We start from the raw sequence: 14,220 nt of genomic DNA, 5'->3' as shown, positions 1-14,220 counted from the left end.
CCCCTACTGCCCTTACCACATGCACTAACAGGCTTAAGTGCAGCAGAGTACAACCATGTGTAGCTTGTAAGCATGATAGCCTTTACCTTTACGGCTGAGGTGAAAATAGTTAGAAAGCAAATAATCACAAACCTCAGTATCTTTGCGAAAGGTTGACCTGCAGGAGACTCCCATGTAAAGTCAGGGGATCAACCAAGACAGATTTGTCATTTGGGCACCAAAAATATTTATATCAATCCATGGATGGTAATCTTGTCTGCTCTGTATGTCATATCTTCTATCTGACTGTTAAGATAATTCAGTCACAGACCTACTGATACACAACAGTTACAATATAAAGCCTACACTTCAAATGTGTGAAGTGTCAAATGACCACAAGATCTTCTAAAAGGGCTTTTTAAATCTACTTAATTTAAAAATGAAAATCAGCTTGTAAGAAGTCACTTTTAAAGAATGTATTTTGGGGCTTTTTGATACAGTGGATAGAGTAGGAAATCAGGAAAGAGTGTGGAATGACATGCGGGAAAGGAGCAGCAGGTCAGAGTTGAACCCGGTATGCCCGTTTGAAGGACTATTGCCTCTTTACATGGGGCGTGACCTAACCTAACTGTGCCTAACGAATTGAATCTCAGTATAAACCTGTTTTTTTTTTTAACAGCATGCAATTGTTTCCCTTGTATACCTCCTAATCTAATGGAGAGAAACATTTACAGTATGTTTATGACACGCCATCCCTGATCGCCATGTAGCTGTTTATACTGAATCTTAAATTGTTGAGCTTGTAACAGAAGACATTGGCTCTCAATACAGTACTCACATTTGTTTGTCATTAAATCCAACAATTTCACCGCTAGAAGTTTGTGTTCATTTTTGTGGTTTATTGATTTTAAAGAGGTGCAGTAAAAATTAAATGTTAGAAGTTTATGGAGCATGGTTTTACTTCCTATTCAGAGTGCTTCAATTTACTTGGAAAAAAAGATTATCTGTGAAAATGTGGGATATTGAATAAAATTAATTATACTGTACTTACAGTAGCCAATACAAACATAAAATGTAATTATATATAATTATGGCATTCTTTCTTGCATGTCATTATTATTGGTCAAGATTCCCTGTCACTATAATAGAGCAGAGAATTCCACAACAGGGGAGCCACATTTTTTATTCTCTTACTGCAGCAGCCAGCTACCTCACAGGGTGAGTGCACATGGGCACAAACACACACACACACGCACAAACACAAATAAGATCACTTCTCAACTGCTGAGAGCGTGACCCAGATCAAGGACGTGGAGCTCGTTGCAACGCTCTGTGCGCTCAACTGTGTGTGTGTGTCTGTGAGAGAGTGTGAGAGAGTGTGTGTATCCCATTGAAAACGTGCACTCAGAGCTGATTTGCTAAAGTAGCTCATTACTGGTGGAAAGGCAACATTCAGCACAGAGCCCTTTGGCCTGACAGAGATCGCTTTGTGAAGTTTGAAGTGAAGGCAGTTTATCTGCATACGCAGCATGACAGCGCCTTATGACTCAGCCAGCCCATCAAAGCTACACTTCACCAGTTTGAAGAGGATGACAACTTGTTGGATCTTAAAATAATGTGAAGGCAGGCCACAGATGATTGGCACTTCTTAATAAGTGTTAACACAGGAGGCGTTTCATGATCTACACTCATTCTTTGGTGTCTTGTGTCATTAATCTGCGCTAGGTGATTTGTATATGTTGTACTTAAGTTGGCATAAAGGTAATTTATGCATTTTCTGAGTTATTTCATGGCAGTCCATGAAACTACCATTTCAAATTTATATGACAATTCTAGGTTATATAGCCTACTAGATTTAATGCAAAATAATGTGAAACAAATAAATTTGCTGAATACAACCCTGAGATATGATGGTGGTGATAGATCAGAAATTCTGTCTTTTCTTCCCTGACTTGTTTCCTCCCTCAGAAGTCAACATTGCTCGTCTCCATCTTCACAGCAGTCTTTGAGGATCTCCCACTCTGGGGCTGCTGTGGGAACAGAATTAGACTACAGAATGCTAATATGAAAGTTTCTCCTTCCTTTGCAAACTCTTCAATCGAGGTTTGACATCGCTACCAATTACTACAGATGCAGAAATGAAAAAAAAAAAAAAACCCAACCATCTTCTGAGACGTAATCCTGAATTCGCTTGCATGGTGCTGCTGTCATGAAGTCCACGGCTCGCTTGTGCTCGATCAAAAATTTGTGTTGCGGCGGAGTTGAGTCAACCCAAGGTTACTGGCACCTCATTAAATCTAATCACTGCCTACACAGATTATGACTCATTAAAAGTTTGTTGGACTGAGAATGAGACAGGAGGGGGGAGAGAGAGAGAAGAAAAGAGAGAGCGAGATTAATGCCATAATGCAGATGCCCTAACCATCTGTAGTTTATACAGCACCATAAGGAAAATCCCATTCTGAATGTGCGGCATGGCTAGAAGTAAATACCACAATATAGAGCCTCTTAGTCTGAAATCAACCCTGATGGCAGCACTCCACCTGTGATTTGGAGAGCCTATACTGTATCAATTTCCCCTTCCCTTGCAGGGCATTACAGCATTGAAAAGCATTAGACTTGCTAATTTAGTCCAGTTCTCTGTTCACAACTGAATGGAGCCATAAATATTAATACTTTCACACTCCCCTCCTGGCTGCTTGTCATGCCTTCAAGAGATTGCAGCTGATGGTATGATATTGTTAATTAGGTTTGCAAGAATAATGCCAGCAGCGAACCTGTGGACAGGCTGACATGCTGAGGTGATGACTTCTTGATTCACAACATGGGGAAAAGACTAACAGGAGACATGCTGCGTGGAGGAAGAACTGTCCATCAGCCCATTCTCATATTATGATCTTTCATTTATAATGCCTCCAGTTACAACTAAAGGTTAACACTAAAAAAAACCAACTCCTGATGATGTTTGGTCACGCAAAGGTACAGTACAGTGAATATAAACAAATTTATAGTGCATATACACTCACACACACAAATACAAATGCATCCATTAGAGTCAAATCAATTATTCATCAATTGTTTCCATCACAGCTTGACCAGAGTAGCAGGGCAAACACCCACACACAAACACACAATCAGGCAGAGGTCACACAGTCACATGGCTTGAGCATGTGGCCTTCTTTCAGTCAGAGTGTGTCCTACAGCACACTGTGTGCTGCTGCACAGTGACATGCTCTTACTGTTAATATTACTGTAGCTGCTGTTTGCTGCTGCAACATGGAAGAGCTGAAATTATTTCACCCATGAAACATTTCCAAGTGTTTGTTCCACAACTTAAAAGGAAAGATTCATAAAATTAAGTGAGATCCAAGCAGATGCTCCCATCTTTACATTCTAATTGCTGCCATTAACTATAAAAATGTAATGAACTGGGCAGGAGAGCTTTGTACATTCCCTTACATAAATGCTCAGTCCCATTGACCTTTGCCATATTTTTTCATTTTAAAACTGTATTTGATTTTTTGTTTTTTTTATTTGGGTTGTATAATTGAAAACACAAAATAGTTGAATTCAGCGAGATAATGTATGGTATACAAAATGATTAACATATAATATGAAAAGCTTTGAAGCTTCGTGAGACTACTGTAGATGAAATCCCAACAGTTATTAGCTGAAAACAATATACAACATCTGGGAGCAACGGCCTACTTTTGGGGCTCCTGCTTCAGATCTCAGGTAGTGATAGATGACTTAAAATGACTTTGACTTTGCTAGTTGACATTGATTACAGTCTGAACTGCAACTTTAGAAACACGATTGAGGTTGATGTTTAGAAATGACGTCTAAAAGCTGATTGTTAGCTGCACTTGCATGACGATGTCTGTTACGAAACACAAGCTAAAGCTAATTTATATGACTGATAATGACTTCTGGGCCTGCATTATGAATGAATGCGTTCTGACCCGTTTGCTCATCACACTCACTGTATTCCTGGATACAGCCAAAAACAACAAAATTCTGTTCCCACAACTTCAAGTTCTGTTTTTTTATTTGGATTAATTTCCTGGCCTTTTGCCGCTATTGACAGGACAGCCTGTAGACATGGATTGTAGGCCGAGGCCAAGGTGATGAGCTGAATCTTGTGCTGAGCCGTAGAGGGCGTCAACCTCAGTAAAGGAAGCACATGCTCTAACAACTGAGATAAACCAATGCCCCCAGGCTCTGTTTAAAAAAAATGCAGAATCTGTAGGCCTATATATAGATTAACAAATGTCTACATAAGATCAGGCCCAAACACTTCAGGTGCATTCAGGTTAACTATTGCATTCAAGCAATGCCTGCTCAGATGTCTGCTTCAGGACAACTCTTGTTTCAGTAAAATAACAACAACTAGGCTATATGTTCATCGATGTAACACTGTAACATGTGGAAAGTCCATGGGCGGGTAATACTCGCAAAGCACTGCACCAACTTCACTCATCTGCAGAACAAAAGGAAATCTCTTCAGCTTGCTTAATTTGTTTGTCAAAGATTTGATGAAAAAGTTTTCAAAGAAAACCTTTTCATTTGTTTTAACCTGTCAGCTTCTTTACTTTGCCCCCCTGAAACTGCACAGAATTCACAGTTTTGTTCAAGGACACCTCAGCAGGATGATTCTGGCTGCAAAGGGGGCTCAAACTAAAGCCTTCTGGTAGCTGAAGGACAGCCTCTTTGCTCACTGTGCCACCTTCATGTTCCAAACAAACATACAAGGGCAAAGCAACCAGATGGAAAGTCAAACCAGCACCGACAGCAAACAGAGGTAGAGCATCTGTTGCAGGGATGTATCCAAGCTCCCAAGACAAGCCTCGCCTCACCTTTCCTGCTGTTGTTTCCTCTGACTCAGACTTGGCAAACAGATACAGATGGGACCGCAAAACCCCCAGGATACTGCTGTTAAATTTCACTTTGAGATAATGCATGCTAAAGTCTCATTAAATCCCCGTCAGAGATAATACATGGTAAACTCCCATTATGGTTTGATTAGAAGGCACGGGGCCTCCGGTCGTGCTGATAGTCTTTTTAATCAGATACTTCCTGCCGCAGAGCAAACATGAGCCGAGAGGAGGGGGGGGTGAAAGAGGAACAAAGCAAAAGAGGCTGAGCAAGCAGTAACAATTTCTTGTTTCTCCAAGGACGAATGAGGAATGTTGTGTATTGTTTGTGGCATAATGAAAGTACATGAGCGTTGATTTTAACATAATCCTTTCCCATTGTTATTGTGTGGCTGCAGAAATTATTGATTTGATGGAACAAAAACAATGTGGGGGGGAAACAAATTATATTGGTTTAATCTCTACTGTTCAAATCTATCAATCTTTTAGGCAAAATTGAATATTTGGGTCCCTAAAGTCTTAGAAAACATAAGGCTTTAGTTTCTGGGCTCGTCCTTCATCTGGTTTATCATTTCAGTAGCACCGTTTTAGGTAAGCTAGTGTCTCAATTTGTCCAATAGATGTATTTATAGTCTGTATGTGACTTGCATAACATGACTTACATTATGACACAATGCAAAGTAGTTTAACCTTTAAACAGGAATGTATTTAAACTATTTTAAGTCTGCCTGTAATGAACACAGGTACACCTTAGATACACAAACTGTAATCAAACCTGATTCCACTGATGGCTTTTTGTGGCTAAGCGTCTCAGAAACAAATAAAGGTCACTCAACTAAGTGTGCAAGCATGTGAGAATGAAAAGATGGGGTTACACTAAAATGCACAGATCATCTGATTCAGATAGGAAGAGAGATGTTTACAGTTTGAAAGGTCTTCAGTAGAATATGTGTTTAGCTCCCACAGAGAATGCTGGCAGTCTTGACATTCATATTTATATATAAACTGTTTTTCCTAGCTTGACTTTTTAAAACATCTGCTGCTGCTGTCTGTGTGCTTCTTGCATGATCAGATTCTGTGATTTATCATCCGCCATCCAGCATTATAAGCAAAGCATTCTCTCAGCAAAGATAATTTTAGTGGGTTTATTTTGCTTATTATTCCACACAATGTGAAACTGGATTTTAAAAGGAATATTAACAATGGCTAATCATGGTGTCTAAGTCACCATGGTGTCTAAGTTTTAAGAGCTCTGTAGAAAACTTAACAGCAAAGTACCTCAGCATAGAAACATGGAAGAAACCTCTGATGGACCAATTCTGAGATAAGACTAGAGGGGGTAAAGAAAGAAAGAAAAAGAAAGAAAAAAGCTTTATTAAGTATAAATATGGATTGATCAATAGAGGTCAGAATTATTTCCAATGAAATGAAAAAAAGGATGTAGAAAATTGCAAGCAGACATTTCAAACTGTCCAGGAGACAAGAGCATATTCAGACTCAGTTCAAGCAGTCCTTGTCTCTTCTTGAAAAGAGAGATGGATTGAAGAGGCAGAGGTCGTGTAAAGAAGACCCATGGGCTGTACTCTGCGCCCAATACTCTAAACTACTGTTGAAAATATTCACCCCAGTTACTGTAAAACAGCTCCTGCATATGCCTTAACAAGCCTGAACTGCACAGAGACTGTTTAATCCCTTCAAATGTAGACAGATATGAGCAGTCTGAAGACAGGGAGAATATATAGGATTTAGGTCGGGATTTAAAAATCACACAGAAAAAGTGCTGCTGTCTGACAGCAGCTGTGAGTTTAAGCTAAAGCGATGGGGGCAAGGTAGGAAAGGGATGTATTTCATGAGGATTTTTCTTACTTCGTTTGAACCTGGAGGTCTGTCTGCTGAGATCTTAAAGAGGTTTAGAGGTTTGTTGAATATGACAGAGCAAGACTATGTGCTTTTCTGTACTCTGGGACCAGCATTTTTAAAATCAGTCCTCACATTAGAGCCAATGCTTCAGGACTGAGGAATATTAATCAAATCAGGACTCTTTTTTTTTTATTGAGGTCAGGACAAATTAAGCCAGAGAAGGGGACATGAAAGTACATTTGTGATGTGTATTTAAGACTCAGCGGAGGAGTCTGTTCACAGTTCTCTGTCCTGTACTTGTCCTGTGTCCTGAGAGACCACGCTGTTTCTCCCACCTGCTGTATGGGCAGAGATTCTGCCTCACTCAGCTGAGCGTAGGAGAGACAAAGAGCTTTTTTTTTACTGTACAGGATGAAAAACAATTTTCTGCTGATTGCAGCAGCTACAATACATGCTGAAACAAAGAAAAGAACAACACTAAATCTATAGTCTGAAAATGACACTTGGCCTTAAAATGTCAACATTAAGCCTTCTCTGCAACAAAAGCAATGCAGAAAACAGAAAAGGAGGGTTCTGGTTGCAGGAACGGTACATTTAAAAAAAACCTCTCAGTGGATCAAGCTGTTTATTCAGTAATGCACATGGTAAACTATAAGATACAACAGTTCGTGTCGACCAGGTATTCTGATTGGACGAGAGGCATTTCACAAGGGCTTATATAACTCATCTCAACTCAGCTTTATTTACCTGAAAGAGATAAAAACAATAAGAAAAAGTAATAAAATAATAAAAAGGATCAAATGAATTTAAAAAGAGATCAGTGAAATAAAACATAAATCAATTAAATCAATATAACATGGAGAAAATATCAGTTAATTAAAAACACAAAGCAAAAAGTTGACTGATAAAAAACTGACGAAATAAAAAAACATCAGCCTACATAAAAGAAATGTAAAGACAATGATAAAGAATAAAGTAAAAGTCAGTCTTCAGTTTATGTTTTAAAAACACCCAGAGAGCTTTCTGTTCTGCTGTCCAGGGGCAGTGAGTTCAATTTAGGAGCATAAAAACAGAAAGCTCTCTCCACAGTGCTTGTGTGGGTCACAAGAGGGATATTTAAAAGAATATAACATCACTGGGAGTTTTCACAATGTGCATCACTCCACCTAAGCATGTGTTCTGAATACTGTATACTACACAGCAGACAGAGTTTGTCCTGCTTAATCTAGCTGGTATCTCTGAATGGCAAACACACGCTTATTTAACTCGCTGCATGATAAATGAAAACATTCAAATAAATATTCATCAAACTAAGTAGCTGATCAGTGGTAACCATTGACACAAGCAAAGTAGCAACAGTGAGGCAGAGTGTTTGGGTTGCTAAGCAACCGTTCAGTTTTAGGTAAGATTTATTTTTAAAACTTTATTACTTTATAATTTGGTCGTTGAAACGTTTTGCAAAAGGCATTATAATATTAAGCACAGGAAGAGAGGAACAATCTGTAGCAGCTTTGCCTCTGTTTCCTCTCCGCTATTAACACGTCCTTTCAGTATAGGCTATGTTTGTGTGAGTGTGTAAGACTGTTCTAGCTTTGCCTTTTTCATGTGTATCAGCCAACTATAGATTCAGATTGGGGGAAATAAACATCAAATGTTGAAAGGCAGAAGAAGGCAAGGTATGAGAAGAAGAAAGAACAAAGCTGTGGTGGAAAATATCGTCCACAGATGATAACTGTGATAAGCGGCATTCAGCCTGAGGCATGGTGTCTAAGACCAAAATCACAGCAGTCCTGATGTTCAGTAGCCTATATCATCACTCCCACTTGTGTGATATTGTTTACGTCTATTTTGCAAATCAGAGGTACCAGTGAGATTAAGCAGGAAGAACTCTCGAACATTAATTTACAGTATTCTGAAAACCTGGCTTAGTGCTTAGCAGTGGACTGGATGGACTTTTATTAAAATTGGTAGAGACACTTTTTGTCCCCAGCAAAACACTTTCATCAATCCATAACTTGCAGGATTATATTAAAATTGTGTGTAGACATTTACAATCGTGTCGTGAGGATATGATTGTAAATGTAGGATATTTTTCAAAACTTAGCTGACTAGAAAAAATTATTTGTGTAGGGTATCTATAACTCAAACTTTTCATTTCCTGCAGGGTTCCCTTTCAGGTCAAAGTTGATTTCAACCTGCAGACACAGAGCTGTGTCGGTGTCAGTAAGAAGACCATGGTGGTTCTCCACCTCTTCATCTCAAACAATGATCTGAAGACATGAACACAAAGCCCCCTAATCTGCTCTGTGTAAGCAGTGATACATATGAATGAGGATATGAATATAGATGAGAAGACAAAGAATTAATATTGATGAGTGTTTCTCCTCCCTCTGACTGATGGTGTGCGGTCACAGAGTGGAACCAATCAATCATCCGAGAGAGCACATGATTGGCAGACAGGTCAGTCACTCTTTTTAGTATAAAGGGTATCACCTTGGGTTGGGTGTGAAGAAGTGTTGGCAAAGAAATAGGCCAGTTGATGTAAAAGCAGAATCATTTTGTCATCCAAGCTGACCTTTGGATTGCATTATAAAGAGTTGCCTTTTTAACACTTTATTGTTACTGTGTACAGATGTCTTTGCAGCCTCTTTAATCAATAAGCATCTGTTGTTTCATGGTACATGTTGTGCTGTTGTAAACATATTTTAGTGAAAATATTTACCCCTGAAAACTAACAGCACTAGGATTGTTAAGATGATAAATTACATGCAAAACAAGCTCATACATTTTCCCTAATGGTTTCATTGTCATTAAACTGATTAAACCAACTCCGGAGTTAATGAAGCATGGAAGTCCGATGGCAGATGAATTGATTAATGTCATAGGCCGAGGTCAATGGTTCAATTTTCTTATTGACCCGCTGATTCAAGGACCCTAGAGTAGAATATTGGTAATAGTGGATACCTAACATTACTTTGTGTCACACAGCAATCACTCCCCTCAGAAATGAAAAGCTTCCCGCCGTCTGTTGCCTCTCAGTGCTTCATTACTGGCCTAATGCGCCGTCTCCTGTTCCTACAGCTGTGGGATCATTTACCACCTCCTTACCTTGTGCTTTTCCCCATTTACCCCAGGCTGCCCATTCACAGTAATGAGTCAAGTGGCACCAATGGCTTGCGTGGATCACATTGTTCCCGCCACCATCTGTGGGATATCGACTGTGCAGCCCTTGATTCCTGCAAGAGAGAAGAGTGGGTCTTAGTCAGAGCTGGGGTGACAGCATGGACACCTTCACATTATTGCTTCACTGGAGAGTCACAGTGAGTTCAAGGGCTCTTTATTAGACGACTGAGGTATACATATTTGCTCCTGAGGGATATGGATTTTTTCCAATCCTGGCCTGATACTTGATCAGACCATCTAGGTTATGCTAGCCAGATGAATATTTTTAACTATAATATTTAGCCAATGATTTAGCTCATTTGTTGTATCCATAGTAAATTTGAAAACAAACAATTTGAATTTAGTGAAAGAGTCGTGAGACGCAGCAAGAATGTGGCAAACATTAATATCCAATAAAAACATTTAAAATTGTTGTTTGAAAAAAATAAATTAGATCTAAAACATACATGTTTCTGTTGGAATGAATATGACATATGATAAATCCTTGATACTGTCACATCACTGATGTCAAATTCTCACTTTCCACAAACTCCCCTGCTGTCACTTCCTATACCAGCTGTGACAGTGACTGTATCGACAGCGGCAGGAATCCCCGTGACAAGTGTGATGTTGGAAAAAGTTGCATGCATTTCATGGTGACAGGCCTGGACAGTTTGTCTATCTTATGTCATTAGATAGCATGTCGGCACTGTGTGTGAAACCCCCCGGGGGTATAGTATGTGTGAAAAAGGCGCTTAAGCCTGCAGTGTTGCTGTTAGAGCATGAGGACAATAACAGTGAAGGGTCTCAAATTATGACTGAATAGTTAATTAGATCCCTTTGTGCCTATAATTTGCAGAGCATCTTTGGCCACTGAAAAAATAAAGTGTGACATGATCATCTCCAGGAGGTGCATAATCTGCTTATATGCATGAATCTCTTTTGTACATCCTGTCTCTGTAGGCTTTTAGCCTGCCAGAGGAGGCACCGCTTTGCACATTTGTGTTTTTTCACATTCAATAAGCATTCAATAAGCAGCTACAATGACATAGAGCATTACAAGTCTCTATTAAAGGCATACAATAAACCTGCATTGCAGACAGAAGGTCTTGAATGAGATCATTGACCACATTTTTAATTGGTTGATTGGCCATAAAGTCAGTCGTGAGAACAAGAGGATAGAGGATAGTTATGTTTAAAGCAAGAAAATGCATTCGCCAGCTCTATCAATCAGAGTTTGTTTTTTTTAACCTCTGCGTGCATTGTTGAGCTAATTAGTCAGATTGATGTGCAGTGTTATCTGCATTCTGGCTCATCTCCACCATGCAGCCACACACAGCTCGGTAAACTACTGTGACCGAACAGGCCCAGATAAAATCAGTAATAAAGAATCACAACGTTAATATTTCTGCCATCACAGCAGCTTCCCTAAAATAAATAACAGAGGTTACCAGCATGTGTTGCCATAAATACTCTAACCTTATCATAACACCGTTCAGAGCTGGAACATTGCTGAATGGACGATAAATAGCTTTTATGGCGGACACATCCTTGTAAGCACAAATTCAATGAAGAGGAGTGATGATCTATTTTGAACAGAAAGACTCACCCTTATCCTGGGGCTTTAATAACCTGATTTATAAATGTGGAGATGGAGATGAGGGGAAAAGGAGAGACTGGGGGAAATGCTGCAGAGAAAGGACGTGAGAATAAACAGACAACAGAAGTGTTTCTGCTAGCTGCTAACTAGCTTTTAGCAAATGTCAATACAGCTTGTACACAAGCTTTTTGTGACATAATAACACTGGTTGCACAATCTGTTTGGTGTCCCAAGGTTCCCAAGGTCTAAACAACACTTCATTAGGTCAGCCATATAACACTTACATCACTATGACATTACCAGAGATATTTGACAAATCTTGACAAGAACCTCAGAAGACTTTATGCAATAGTCGCAGGACTCAATCCACATAAAGGAAACAAGAAAAGCCTCTAAGAAACTACAAACTGATAAATGGCTGTCATTTAAAGATGTGGTTTATTTTGGGATTTCACTCTCTTAACATCTCGTCTGATTGTTAACAATAGTAAGGTTACTACAGTCTCTGATGCTCGCACACAGAAAATGCCAAAAACGTCTGTGAGTGAGTAACAGCCGAGTCGCTGCCAGTAAACAGACGTAGTCATTAGATCTGGCTTCAGGCTGTGCTTTCAGAATGAAAAACAGAAGCTGCATGTATTTCTTATACATTTATGTCAACAGATCATTGCCTCCACACAGCAGGAGCTCCACCGCACAATATGTCTGTGTGGGTTGATTTTGGCTGACTTAATGTTACAGTGCAGCTTCCTTAATAATGTTTTTTTTATTCTCTGTAGTGTTTAAGGATTACAGGAACTTAATGTATTCTATCAATTTGATTTTTAATTAGGAGATTTTAGCTAGTTTTCCAGTCCATCTCTTTGTGTAGAACAATTTGATCTACCTTTTTGTCAAACTTATTCACAGAAGACATTACACTTGATGAATGAGCAAGAATGATCTATCACACAAAAATAAACATATCTTCTTTAGACACTGTAAGGTTTGTTATTAAACTACAGTATGTGAGATTAGTATTTTCACTTTAATTATTTCCCTTGAAGAGTATTGCTCAGATTTTGACATATTTGTTATTCCCATAAATAATAACATCCTTTGTTGTTGTTTGGAGTATTACATCATTCCACCATGAACCATGTAAACAAAGAGTGGAAATAGGATCATATAACAGTTTTTAAACACTAGATAAACTCACTGAAGGGTCCTAAAGGTTGGGTTAGCTCATGACAACATCCTGGGAGCTCAAAGGTCAGTGCCATGCTCTTGAACAAGACTGACATGGTCTGACATCATTAGTGTGATTCCCTGGCATTGTCTTTGCACTCAAAACCTCAACCCACTCCTCAGTTTGTTGGGACAGATGTTCAGAGCCTGGGAACTCATGTGAAGGCTCGCCCGGCTTGGCTTGCTCTGGCGTTCACATGTATCCCATGCCTTCAGTCAGATGGGTGGGGTGCTCACCCAAGGGACTGTGGTTGGGGGTTGTTGTGCCTGGTGCCGTTCCTCTCCCTCTGCCCTCTTCCATATCCTATTGATGTCGTAAAGGGTCCAGGTTAGAGGTCAGCCCCTCAGAGATGGCAGGGTCAAACTCTGTCTCATGAATATGGACGACTGCCGGGCTCAGGGGACCATCTGGCCGGCTCCATTGGAGGCTCAACAAATGAGCCTGCTGAGAGGGTAAAGTATTAGTGGAACTACTGTGGATTTCCCAGGACTACATTTCAAACCTTTATTTATTCTCGAAAGGACACTGAGGTTTCCCTCATTTCCAATGCCGTCGAGATTACAAGCACAGTAAAACAAGCAAAAACACAACAAACACTCAGAATCTGTGACAAAAACCACTGAGATCAATTAAAACAGTTAAATAACAACAGCCTCAGTACATGCTGGTTTCCCTTTTACACTGGGAATCTGTAGGTGGATGAGACTTAACTGACACAAAAAAAAACATGTCCAAACCTTCATGAACAGAAAATTCAGGAATTGTTACAAGTTTATTCATTTGTATACCCTGCCTCTAGTTTTACTTAATTGGGCTTCTGCTGAGTTGGATCTTAATGAGATTGTGAGTCATGTGTTCTGTGACTAATAAAATGTAATCAGTGGAAAGACTGATGGGGATTTGTTTAACAGTGAATACCACTAGGGGTTTTCTAGTTTTCCTATTCATTTATAAGTCTTCATATATTATTTTTATTAAACATATTTGTGAATATATCTCCTTGGGAATCCCGTTGATCATGTCCTTTAAGGTACATCCCATATGAACGCAACAACCCTGATTTTAAACCATTGTGGACCTTTTTTTTGCACCAAGTCAAGTCTCTATCTATTTTTTAAAAGACATTTTTTAACCTCGTTTGCAGTAAAAGCATTGAGCATGGTAAAGTAATAACTCATGGACTCAGGGACTCAAATTTGCATACTTAACGGAGGCATTGTGTTGAAGAGGCCAAAACAAAGCTCATTAAAAATGAGTGGATATGCTGAAGGTTATGATACAGGACAATTGCATGTATCATTCACCGAAGAGAGTTGACCTTTCTATAGGCTATATAAATGTTAGAAATGGATTTACACCCAGCTGTCTGGTGACCTTGATAAGAATCACATTCTGTCGGTCACACTGGGAGTCTTTGTGAGGACTCTCACCGTAGGCGAGTCAGGGGTCGACCTCTTGCCATCCTTCTGCTCCCCTCTCTCTTTCTTTCCATCATTTCCCTCTCCCAGGAGTGGAAA

The sequence above is a fragment of the Labrus mixtus genome, chromosome 7 (assembly GCF_963584025.1).
Source record: "Labrus mixtus chromosome 7, fLabMix1.1, whole genome shotgun sequence".
Classification (NCBI taxonomy): Eukaryota; Metazoa; Chordata; class Actinopteri; order Labriformes; family Labridae; genus Labrus; species Labrus mixtus.
This window is presented reverse-complemented; position numbering follows the sequence as displayed.